This window comes from Genypterus blacodes, unplaced genomic scaffold, assembly GCF_046128005.1.
Source record: "Genypterus blacodes isolate CSIRO-AG114 ecotype Tasmania unplaced genomic scaffold, CSIRO-AGI_Gbla_v1 ptg000019l_1, whole genome shotgun sequence".
Taxonomy (NCBI): Eukaryota; Metazoa; Chordata; class Actinopteri; order Ophidiiformes; family Ophidiidae; genus Genypterus; species Genypterus blacodes.
The window spans coordinates 1206363-1217464 of record NW_027466832.1 but is presented as its reverse complement, the minus strand read 5'-3'; the positions used below and the strand labels follow the sequence as shown (position 1 = coordinate 1217464).

General features: G+C 46.0%; 5 non-coding genes and 3 pseudogenes across 5 annotated transcripts; all 8 read right to left on the bottom strand.

The window, feature by feature from the left end:
• Window positions 1-4635: 4635 nt before the first annotated feature.
• Window positions 4636-4754, bottom strand: LOC142991532 (5S ribosomal RNA). Its single transcript, XR_012960933.1, has one exon. It is a non-coding gene; the product is annotated as a 5S ribosomal RNA (ribosomal RNA).
• Window positions 4755-4999: 245 nt separating this feature from the next.
• On the bottom strand, window positions 5000-5118 carry LOC142991554 (5S ribosomal RNA; annotated as a pseudogene).
• A 466-nt stretch (window positions 5119-5584) lies between these two features.
• On the bottom strand, window positions 5585-5703 carry LOC142991534 (5S ribosomal RNA; annotated as a pseudogene).
• Window positions 5704-6160: 457 nt separating this feature from the next.
• Window positions 6161-6279, bottom strand: LOC142991609 (5S ribosomal RNA). Its single transcript, XR_012960977.1, has one exon. It is a non-coding gene; the product is annotated as a 5S ribosomal RNA (ribosomal RNA).
• A 245-nt stretch (window positions 6280-6524) lies between these two features.
• Window positions 6525-6643, bottom strand: LOC142991543 (5S ribosomal RNA; annotated as a pseudogene).
• A 446-nt stretch (window positions 6644-7089) lies between these two features.
• On the bottom strand, window positions 7090-7208 carry LOC142991492 (5S ribosomal RNA). Its single transcript, XR_012960894.1, has one exon. It is a non-coding gene; the product is annotated as a 5S ribosomal RNA (ribosomal RNA).
• Window positions 7209-7670: 462 nt separating this feature from the next.
• On the bottom strand, window positions 7671-7789 carry LOC142991589 (5S ribosomal RNA). Its single transcript, XR_012960958.1, has one exon. It is a non-coding gene; the product is annotated as a 5S ribosomal RNA (ribosomal RNA).
• Window positions 7790-10805: 3016 nt separating this feature from the next.
• LOC142991528 (5S ribosomal RNA) lies at window positions 10806-10924 on the bottom strand. Its single transcript, XR_012960929.1, has one exon. It is a non-coding gene; the product is annotated as a 5S ribosomal RNA (ribosomal RNA).
• Between the last annotated feature and the right edge of the window lie 178 nt (window positions 10925-11102).

The following is an 11102-nucleotide window of genomic DNA, read 5'->3' as shown; positions in this document are numbered from 1 at the left end:
CACACATTGATGGCATTTCTGCCTGGATGCTGCGTCTGAAATTGTAGCTCTCTATCTCCTTCCTTGTCACAGATATGGGCTTTTCAAGTTTTCTCTAGTTTCAAGAATCGATGACCCGCGGGTCAACATTTTTAGAAAATGTTCAATATTCCCCATATTGTCTCAAATTTACACAAATTGATGGCATTTCTGTCTGGATGCTGCGTCTGAAATTTTAGCTCTCTATCTCCTTCCTTGTCACAGATATGGGCTTTTAAAGTTTTCTCCAGTTTTAAAAATCGATGACCCGGGGGTCAACTTTTTTCCAAAATTTTCAATATTCCCCAATTTGCCCCAAATTTACACACATTGATGGCATTTCTGCCTGGATGCTGCGTCTGAAATTGCAGCTCTCTATCTCCTTCCTTGTCACAGATATGGGCTTTTCAAGTTTTCTCCAGTTTCAAAAATTGATGACCCGCGTCAACATTTTTAGAAAATTTTCAATATTCCCCAATTTGCCCCAAATTTACACACATTGATGGCATTTCTGCCTGGATGCTGCGTCTGAAATTGTAGCCCTCTATCTCCTTCCTTGTCACAGATATGGGCTTTTCAAGTTTTCTCTAGTTACAAGAATCGATGACCCGCGGTTCAACTTTTTTCCAAAATTTTCAATATTCCCCAATTTGCCCCAAATTTACACAAATTGATGGCATCTCTGTCTGGATGCTGCGTCTGAAATTTTAGCTCTCTATCTCCTTCCTTGTCACAGATATGGGCTTTTCAAGTTTTCTCCAGTTTCAAAAATTTATGACCCGCGTCAACATTTTTAGAAAATTTTCAATATTCCCCAATTTGCCCCAAATTTACACACATTGATGGCATTTCTGCCTGGATGCTGCGTCTGAAATTTTAGCTCTCTATCTCCTTCCTTGTCACAGACATGGGCTTTTCAAGATTTCTCTAGTTACAAGAATCGATGACCCGGGGGTCAGCTTTTTTCCAAAATTTTCTATATTCCCCAATTTGCCCCAAATTTACACACATTGATGGCATTTCTGCCTGGATGCTGCGTCTGAAATTTTAGCTCTCTATCTCCTTCCTTGTCACAGACATGGGCTTTTCAAGATTTCTCCAGTTTCAAAAATCGATGACCCGGGGGTCAACTTTTTCTCAAAATTTTCAATATTCCCCAATTTGCCCCAAATTTACACACATTGATGGCATTTCTGCCTGGATGCTGCGTCTGAAATTTTAGCTCTCTATCTCCTTCCTTGTCACAGATATGGGCTTTTCAAGTTTTCTCCAGTTTCAAAAATTGATGACCCGGGTCAACATTTTTAGAAAATTTTCAATATTCCCCAATTTGCCCCAAATTTACACACATTGATGGCATTTCTGCCTGGATGCTGTGTCTGAAATTGTAGCTCTCTATCTCCTTCCTTGTCACAGACATGGGCTTTTCAAGTTTTCTCCAGTTTCAAAAATTGATGACCCGGGTCAACATTTTAAGAAAATTTTCAATATTCCCCAATTTGTCCCAAATTTACACAAATTGATGGCATTTGTGGCTGGATGCTGCGTCTGAAATTTTAGCTCTCTATCTCCTTCCTTGTCACAGATATGGGCTTTTCAAGTTTTCTCCAGTTTCAAAAATCGATGACCCGGGGGTCAACTTTTTCCTAAAATTTTCAATATTCCCCAATTTGCCCCAAATTTACACACATTGATGGCATTTCTGCCTGGATGCTGCGTCTGAAATTTTAGCTCTCTATCTCCTTCCTTGTCACAGATATGGGCTTTTCAAGTTTTCTCCAGTTTCAAAAATTGATGACCCGGGTCAACATTTTTAGAAAATTTTCAATATTCCCCAATTTGCCCCAAATTTACACACATTGATGGCATTTCTGCCTGGATGCTGTGTCTGAAATTGTAGCTCTCTATCTCCTTCCTTGTCACAGACATGGGCTTTTCAAGTTTTCTCTAGTTACAAGAATCGATGACCCGCGGGTCAACATTTTTAGAAAATTTTCAATATTCCCCAATTTGTCCCAAATTTACACAAATTGATGGCATCTCTGTCTGGATGCTGCGTCTGAAATTTTAGCTCTCTATCTCCTCCCTTGTCACAGATATGGGCTTTTAAAGTTTTCTCCAGTTTCAAAAATTGATGACCCGGGTCAACATTTTAAGAAAATTTTCAATATTCCCCAATTTGCCCCAAATTTACACACATTGATGGCATTTCTGCCTGGATGCTGCGTCTGAAATTGTAGCTCTCTATCTCCTTCCTTGTCACAGACATGGGCTTTTCAAGTTTTCTCTAGTTACAAGAATCGATGACCCGCGGGTCAACATTTTTAGAAAATTTTCAATATTCCCCAATTTGTCCCAAATTTACACAAATTGATGGCATTTCTGCCTGGATGCTGCGTCTGAAATTTTAGCTCTCTATCTCCTTCCTTGTCACAGATATGGGCTTTTCAAGTTTTCTCCAGTTTCAAAAATTGATGACCCGGGGGTCAACTTTCTTCCCAAATTTTCAATATTCCCCAATTTGCCCCAAATTTACACACATTGATGGCATTTCTGTCTGGATGCTGCGTCTGAAATTGTAGCTCTCTATCTCCTTCCTTGTCACAGATATGGGCTTTTCAAGTGTTCTCCAGTTTCAAAAATCGATGACCCGGGTCAACATTTTTAGAAAATTTTCAATATTCCCCAATTTGCCCCAAATGTACACACATTGATGGCATTTCTGCCTGGATGCTGCGTCTGAAATTTTAGCTCTCTATCTCCTTCCTTGTCACAGATATGGGCTTTTCAAGTTTTCTCTAGTTTCAAGAATCGATGACCCGCGGGTCAACATTTTTAGAAAATTTTCAATATTCCCCAATTTGTCTCAAATTTACACAAATTGATGGCATTTCTGTCTGGATGCTGCGTCTGAAATTTTAGCTCTCTATCTCCTTCCTTGTCACAGATATGGGCTTTTCAAGTTTTCTCCAGTTTCAAAAATTGATGACCCGCGGGTCAACATTTTTAGAAAATTTTCAATATTCCCCAATTTGCCCCAAATTCACACACATTGATGGCATTTCTGCCTGGATGCTGCATCTGAAATTTTAGCTCTCTATCTCCTTCCTTGTCACAGATATGGGCTTTTCAAGTTTTCTCCAGTTTCAAAAATCGATGACCCGGGTCAACATTTTTAGAAAATGTTCAATATTCCCCAATTTGCCCCAAATTTACACACATTGATGGCATTTCTGCCTGCATGCTGCGTCTGAAATTTTAGCTCTCTATCTCCTTCCTTGTCACAGATATGGGCTTTTCAAGTTTTCTCCAGTTTCAAAAATCGCTGACCCGGGGGTCAACCTTTTTCCAAAATTTTCAATATTCCCCAATTTGCCCGAAATTTACACACATTGATGGCATTTCTGCCTGGATGCTGCGTCTGAAATTGTAGCTCTCTATCTCCTTCCTTGTCACAGACATGGGCTTTTCAAGTTTTCTCTAGTTACAAGAATCGATGACCCGTGGGTCAACATTTTTAGAAAATTTTCAATATTCCCCAATTTGTCCCAAATTTACACACATTGATGGCATTTCTGCCTGGATGCTGCGCCTGAAATTTTAGCTCTCTATCTCCTTCCTTGTCACAGATAGAAAATTTTCAATATTCCCCAATTTGTCCCAAATTTACACAAATTCTGTCTGGATGCTGCGTCTGAAATTTTGGCTCTCTATCTCCTTCCTTGTCACAGATATGGGCTTTTCAAGTTTTCTCCAGTTTCAAAAATTGATGACCCGGGTCAACATTTTTAGAAAATTTTCAATATTCCCCAATTTGTCCCAAATTTACACAAATTGATGGCATTTCTGTCTGGATGCTGCGTCTGAAATTTTAGCTCTCTATCTCCTTCCTTGTCACAGATATGGGCTTTTCAAGTTTTCTCCAGTTTCAAAAATCGATGACCCGGTGTCAACTTTTTTCCAAAATTTTCAATATTCCCCAATTTGCCCCAAATTTACACACATTGATGGCATTTCTGCCTGGATGCTGCGTCTGAAATTTTTGCTCTCTATCTCCTTCCTTGTCACAGATATTGGCTTTTAAAGTTTTCTCCAGTTTCAAAAATTGATGACCCGGGTCAACATTTTTAGAAAATTTTCAATATTCCCCAATTTGCCCCAAATTTACACACATTGATGGCATTTCTGCCTGGATGCTGCGTCTGAAATTTTAGCTCTCTATCTCCTTCCTTGTCACAGATATGGGCTTTTCAAGTTTTCTCCAGTTTCAAAAATTGATGACCAGGGTCAACATTTTTAGAAAATTTTCAATATTCCCCAATTTGCCCCAAATTTACACACATTAATGGCATTTCTGCCTGGATGCTGCGCACTTTCATCATCATCATCATCATCATCATCATCATCGTCACACAGTGGCTCGTGTACTTCACTTCTCATGTGCATTCAATCTTCTCATATTATGCCCATGTGCAATACTCATTTTCTGAATGTATGCTTTCATATAAGATAAGATAAGATACAACTTTATTCTCCCGAGGGAAATTGCGTGTTGACAGAAGGAGTGTAACATGAGGGAGGAGGACCAGGTGAGGCCTGCTGCTCAGAGGGCCAAAATGCTTACGGCACCGGGTATTCCCAAGCGGTCTCCCATCTAAGTACTAACCTGGCCCGACGCTGATAAGCTTCCGAGATCAGAAGAGATCGGGCGTGTTCAGAGTGGTATGGCCATAAACGAGGAGAGCAGCCACACAGAGGCTCTTTATAGGTGAGACAGACCCAGTTCAAGTCACCGTGTACACATGACTACACTCAAGTTCATGTATATCACAATTTACATGATGCCTTCATCAGAAGAACACTAACATTTCAGATAAGATAAGACACAACTTTATTCTCCCGAGGGAAATTGCGTGTTGACAGAGGGAGTGAAACATGAGGGAGGAGGACCAGGTGAGGCCTGCTGCTCAGAGGGCCAAAATGCTTACGGCAGTGGGTATTCCCAGGCGGTCTGCCATCCAAGTACTAACCTGGCCCGACGCTGATTAGCTTCCGAGATCAGACGAGATCGGGCGTGTTCAGAGTGGTATGGCCGTAAACGAGGAGAGCAGCCACACAGAGGCTCTTTATAGGTGAGACAGACCCAGTTCAAGTCACCGTGTACACATGACTACACTCAAGTTCATGTATATCACAATTTACATGATGCCTTCATCAGAAACACACATTTCTGGATAATGAAGTCTTACCTAATGAAACTGATAATCATCACATAGAACATACAGAGGGACCACTAACATCTCTGACGCTCACTTTCATCATCATCATCATCATCATCATCATCATCATCATCATCGTCACACAGTGGCTCGTGTACTTCACTTCTCATGTGCATTCAATCATCTCATATTATGCCCATGTGCAATACTCATTTTCTGAATGTATGCTTTCATATAAGATAAGATAAGATGCAACTTTATTCTCCCGAGGGAACTTGCGTGTTCACAGAGGGAGTGAAACATGAGGGAGGAAGACCAGGTGAGGCCTGCTGCTCATTGGGCCAAAATGCTTACGGCACCGGGTATTCCCAGGCAGTCTCCCATTCAAGTACTAACCTGGCCTGACGCTGCTTAGCTTCTGAGATCAGACGAGATCGGGCGTGTTCAGAGTGGTATGGCCGTAAACGAGGAGAGCAGCCACACAGAGGCTCTTCATAGGTGAGACAGACCCAGTTCAAGTCACCGTGTACACATGACTACACTCAAGTTCATGTATATCACAATTTACATGATGCCCTCATCAGAAACACACATTTCTGGATAATGAAGTCTTACCTAATGAAACTGATAATCATCATATAGAACATAAAGAGGGACCACTAACATCTCTGACGCTCACTTTCATCATCATCATCATCGTCATCATCATCATCGTCACACAGTGGCTCGTGTTCTTCACTTCTCATGTGCATTCAATCATCTCATATTGTGCCCATGTGCAATACTCATTTTCTGAATGTATGCTTTCATGTAAGATAAGATAAGATACAACTTTATTCTCCCGAGGGACATTGGGTGTTGACAGAGGGAGTGAAACATGAGGGAGGAGGACCAGGTGAGGCCTGCTGCTCAGAGGGCCAAAATGCTCACGGCACCGGGTATTCCCAGGCGGTCTCCCATCCAAGTACTAACCTGGCCCGACGCTGCTTAGCTTCCGAGATCAGACGAGATCAGGCGTGTTCAGAGTGGTATGGCCGTAAAAAAGGAGAGCAGCCACACAGAGGCTCTTTATAGGTGAGACAGACCCAGTTCAAGTCACTGTGTACGCATGACTACACTCAAGTTCATGTATATCACAATTTACATGATGCCTTCATCAGAAGAACACTAACATTTCAGATAAGATAAGATACAACTTTATTCTCCCGAGGGAAATTGCGTGTTCACAGAGGGAGTGAAACATGAGGGAGGAGGACCAGGTGAGGCCTGCTGCTCAGATGGCCAAAATGTTTACTGCACCGGGTATTCCCAGGCGGCCTCCCATCCAAGTACTTACCTGGCCTGACGCTGCTTAGCTTCTGAGATCAGACGAGATCGGGCGTGTTCAGAGTGGTATGGCCGTAAACGAGGAGAGCAGCCACACAGAGGCTCTTTATAGGTGAGACAGACCCAGTTCAAGTCACCGTGTACACATGACTACACTTACGTTCATGTATATCACAATTTACATGATGCCTTCATCAGAAACACACATTTCTGGATTATGAAGTCTTACCTAATGAAACTGATAATCATCACATAGAACATACAGAGGGACCACTTACATCTCTGACGCTCACTTTCATCCTCATCATCATCATTGTCACACAGTGGCTCGTGTTCTTCACTTCTCATGTGCATTCAATCTTCTCATATTATGACCATGTGCAATACTCATTTTCTGAATGTATGCTTTCATATAAGATAAGATAAGATACAACTTTATTCTCCCGAGGGAAATTGCGTGTTGACAGAGGGAGTGAAACATGAGGGAGGAGGACCAGGTGAGGCCTGCTGCTCAGAGAGGCCAAAATGCTTATGGCACCGGGTATTCCCAGGCGGTCTCCCATCCAAGTACTAACCTGGCCGGACGCTGCTTAGCTTCCGAGATCAGACGAGATCGGGCGTGTTCAGAGTGGTATGGCCATAAACGAGGAGAGCAGCCACACAGAGGCTCTTTATAGGTGAGACAGACCCAGTTCATGTCACCGTGTACACATGACTACACTCAAGTTCATGTATATCACAATTTACATGATGCCTTCATCAGAAACACACATTTCTGGATAATAAAGTATACCTAATGAAACTGATAATCATCACATAGAACATAAAGAGGGACCACTAACATCTCTGACGCTCACTTTCATCATCATCATCATCATCATCGTCATCATCATCATCGTCACACAGTGGCTCGTGTACTTCACTTCTCATGTGCATTCAATCTTCTCATATTATGCCCATGTGCAATACTCATTTTCTGAATGTATGCTTTCATATAAGATAAGATAAGATACAACTTTATTCTCCCGAGGGAAATTGCGTGTTTACAGAGGGAGTGAAACATGAGGGAGGAGGACCCGGTGAGGCCTGCTGCTCAGAGGGCCAAAATGCTTACGGCACCGGGTATTCCCAGGCGGTCTCCCATCCAAGTACTAACCTGGCCCGCCGCTACTTAGCTTCCGAGATCAGACGAGATCGGGCGTGTTCAGAGTGGTATGGCCGTAAACGAGGAGAGCAGCCACACAGAGCACCACGTTGTCCTTTCCGGCGACGTGTCAGATGTCCGTGGTGTATTCCGATATGAAGTAGAGCTGACGCTGCTGGCGGGCCGACCACGGCTCGGCCACCTTGGACATGCAGAACGTGAGCGGCTTATGGTCCACGAATGCCGTAAACTCTCGACCTTCCAGCAGGAACCTGAAATGGCGGACTGCCAACCAGAGGCCGAGGAGCTCTCTGTCAAACGCACTGTACTTGCGCTCCCTGGGGGTCAACTGGCGGCTGAAAAAGGCGAGTGGCTGCCAGGCGCCGTCGACCCATTGCTCGTGCACCGCTCCCACAGCATAATCAGACGCGTCCGTGGTGATAGCGATGGGGGCCTTGTGCGACGGGTGGGCCAGCATGGTGGCTTGGCTCAGGGCGGCTTTGGTGGCATCGAACGCGGCATCCCTCTCAGCCGTCCAGTCGACGGCCTGACCGGGGGACTTACCCTTAAGAGCCTCGTATAGCGGGCGCATAGTGTGGGCGGCCCGGCGGATGAACCGGTGATAAAAGGTCACCATCCCCAGAAACTCCCGGAGTGCACGAGCTGTGTGCGGTCTTGGAAAGGCGGACACGGCCTCCACCTTTGCCGGGAGGGTGGCAGCCCCCTCTTTGCTCACCAGATGTCCGAGGAATTGGATGGAGGGCAACCCGAACACGCACTTCGCAGGGTTGATAATCAAGCCGTGCTGGTCGAGCCTTTTGAAGAGATCCCGGAGGTGTACTTGGTGCTCTCCCTCCGAGGAGCTGGCAACGAGAATATCGTCTAGGTAAACGAAAATGAACGGCATGTCTCTTAGCGCCGAATCCATCAACCGCTGGAAAGACTGTGCAGCGTTCTTAAGTCCAAACGGCATCCGCAGGAACTCAAACAGTCCGAACGGCGTGACCACCGCCGTTTTGGGGATGTCTCCACTTTGGAGAAAACCAGTTTGCCAGCCAGATGTGCGGAGAAATCCTGGATGTGGGGGACCGGGTAGCGGTCCGGTGTGGTAGCGTCGTTAAGGCGGCGGTAGTCTCCGCACGGACGACAACCACCATCTGGTTTAGGGACGATGTGGAGGGGTGAGGCCCATGGGCTGTCAGAGCGGTGGATAATGCCCAGGCACTCCATGTTGGCAAACTCTGACCTGGCGACTGCCAGCCTGACAGGATTGAGCCGCCGGGCCCTAGCGTAGACCGGGGGGCCCTTAGTGTCAATGTGGTGTTCAACCCCGTGCTTGATGGTAGTGGCGGAAAAGGTGGGCTTCGTCAGGCTGGGAAACTCACCAAGTAGGCGTTGATATCTGTCCCCCTCAGCAAGAGAGCTGGAGAGTCCGCCGTATGTTGCCTCACCGCGGACACAAGCAAGCGAGGAGAATGTCAATGCGTCTACCAAGCGGCTGTTCTTGACGTCCACTAGTAGTCCGTGAGCGCACAGGAAATCCGCACCGAGGATGGGGAAGGAAATGTCGGCCGTAACAAAATCCCACGTAAACTGCCGGCCCTCGAGACACAGGTTCACAGTCTTTGTGCCATAGGTGCGGATAGGGGTGTCGTTAGCAGACGTCAATGGGGGGCCGTAGCCTCCGCTGGCGGTGTCACTCCTCGTGGCCGGCAAAATGCTCCTGTTAGCTCCGGTGTCGCAGAGGAAGTTACGCCTGGAGAGGGTGTCCTTAATGAATAGTAGTCTGCTTGTTGCACCCACGCTCACGGCTACAACTGAACGTGGGCCCTGTCGTTTCCCGCCGGTCCATAGTTGCAAGGGGGCCGGCATCTCTTAGCTTTAGCGCCGAAACGCGCATGGAAGTAGCACATGCCTGAATTTGTGCGGCCGTCAGCAGTCACAGGGTCTCCTGTAGTTAGCATTCCTCTGCTGGGGGGCATGTAGCTGCGCGTCGGGGCTAGCACCTCAGGGGCGAAACGCTGGGTAGCCAGGAAAAAGCGATCAGCCTCCTCGGCGAAAGCTCGTGGCTCCGTGATAGTTGTATTAGTTAAGGCTGTTTGCACGTGTGGCGGCATGTGCCGAAGGAACAGTTCCATGAACAGGAAATTTGGCTCTTCTTTACCTAGCAGGTTCAGCATCATCTCCATGTGCTCTGAGGGCTTACTGTCTCCGAGGCCGTGAATAGCGAACAGGCGTCGGGCTCGTTCCGGCCGTGACAGCTCGAAGGTTTTGAGCAGGAGAGTCTTGAATGCTGCATATTTCTCCAGGGCAGGAAGAGAAGTAATACACCCCACTGTCCGGGCCGCTGTAGAGCTCCCCAGTGCGGAGACGACATGGAAATAGCGTGTGTCGTCATCCGTTATCCCGCGGAGGGCGAATTGAGCTTCCGTCTGTGCGAACCATGCCGCCGCGGACGTCTCCCAAAACTCCGGCAATTTGAGAAAAACGGCCATGTTCAGTCCAGTCTCGGATACTTCGTCGAGACTCGCGTCAGGGTCACCAGTGTAGTGCCGAAGGACGGGAGTCGGAGGCGGCGTATTGAGTTTTAACGTCCACTTTATAGACATGCGGATTCACTCGTCTCGTACAATCAATACAGCAGAACAACAACACCTACGGACCGGAAGTCCTCGCCCTTTTAACCACCGTGGGGAACACACCTACCCACACCATAGTCCGAGGGGGAATTATGTATAATCACCACAATATCACAATTTACATGATGCCTTCATCAGAAACACACATTTCTGGATAATGAAGTCTTACCTAATGAAACTGATAATCATCACATAGAACATACAGAGGGACCACTAACATCTCTGACGCTCACTTTCATCATCATCATCGTCACACAGTGGCTCGTGTACTTCACTTCTCATGTGCATTCAATCTTCTCATATTATGACCATGTGCAATACTCATTTTCTGAATGTATGCTTTCATATAAGATAAGATAAGATACAACTTTATTCTCCCGAGGGAAATTGGGTGTTGACAGAGGAAGTGAAACATGAGGGAGGAAGACCAGGTGAGGCCTGCTGCTCAGAGGGCCAAAATGCTTACGGCACCGGGTGTTCCCAGGCGGTCTCCCATCCAAGTACTAACCTGGCCCGACGCTGCTTAGCTTCCGAGATCAGACGAGATCGGGCATGTTCAGAGTGGTATGGCCGTAAACGAGGAGAGCAGCCACACAAAGGCTCTTTATAGGTGAGACAGACCCAGTTCAAGTCACCGTGTACACATGACTACACTCAAGTTCATGTATATCACAATTTACATGATGCCTTCATCAGAAACACACATTTCTGGATCATGAAGTCTTGCCTAATGAAACTGATAATCATCACATAGAA